The following is an 843-nucleotide window of genomic DNA, read 5'->3' as shown; positions in this document are numbered from 1 at the left end:
AAAAAAAAAGGAAAAAAAAAAAAACCTATTAGCCAGGCATGATGGTACATACCTTTAATCCTAGCACTTCAGAGACAGAGGTCAGAGAATCTCAGAATTCACGGCCAACCTGGTTTACAGAGTGAGTTCCAGGACAGCCAGAACTACACAGAGAAAACCTGTCTCAAAATAAAAACTTTGTCTCCATACTGTGTGTGCTTCTGTGTGCATGTGCACTATGTCAGGTTGTCAGGCTTGGCAACAGGTGCCTTTCCAGGCAGCAGAGCCATCTTACCAGCCCCCTGTCCCCTTTTGAGATAGGATCCTATGTAACTCACACTGGCCTCCAACTTGATACATAGCCCAGGATAACCTTTAGTTTCTGAACTTTCTCCCTGAATTTCTCAAGTTCTGGGGTCATAGGCATAAAGCCCCATGCTCCACTTGCCTGGTTCTGGAGATGGAACTCAAGGCTTTGTGCAGGCCACTCAGATCCTCTACCAATGGAGCTATACATCCTCAGCACCCCCCACCCCCACCCCCACCCCCAGTTTTCATTTGAGACAAGGTCTTCTATGTAATCTAGGCTGGCCTCAAACTAACAGCAATCCTCTTGTCTCAACCTCCCTAAGGGCTAGAATTACTGGCATGCGCCACCATGCCTGGCAGCCAGCTGACTGCTGATGAGAGGTTAATTCAGGACTGTTCCCTGCTCCTCTGCGTGTGCCCAGGAGGGTGGCAGTGTAGCAGATGCTACAGAACACACCTTCTACTCCAGCACCCTTGCCTACCCTTGGCTCCTTGCCTCCTTCCAGCTGGGGCTGGGACAGATCAGTTCCTAGGTCCCTTGTCCTGAGCTGGAGC

This window comes from Mastomys coucha, unplaced genomic scaffold (genome assembly GCF_008632895.1).
Source record: "Mastomys coucha isolate ucsf_1 unplaced genomic scaffold, UCSF_Mcou_1 pScaffold21, whole genome shotgun sequence".
Lineage (NCBI taxonomy): Eukaryota > Metazoa > Chordata > Mammalia > Rodentia > Muridae > Mastomys > Mastomys coucha.
This window is presented reverse-complemented; position numbering follows the sequence as displayed.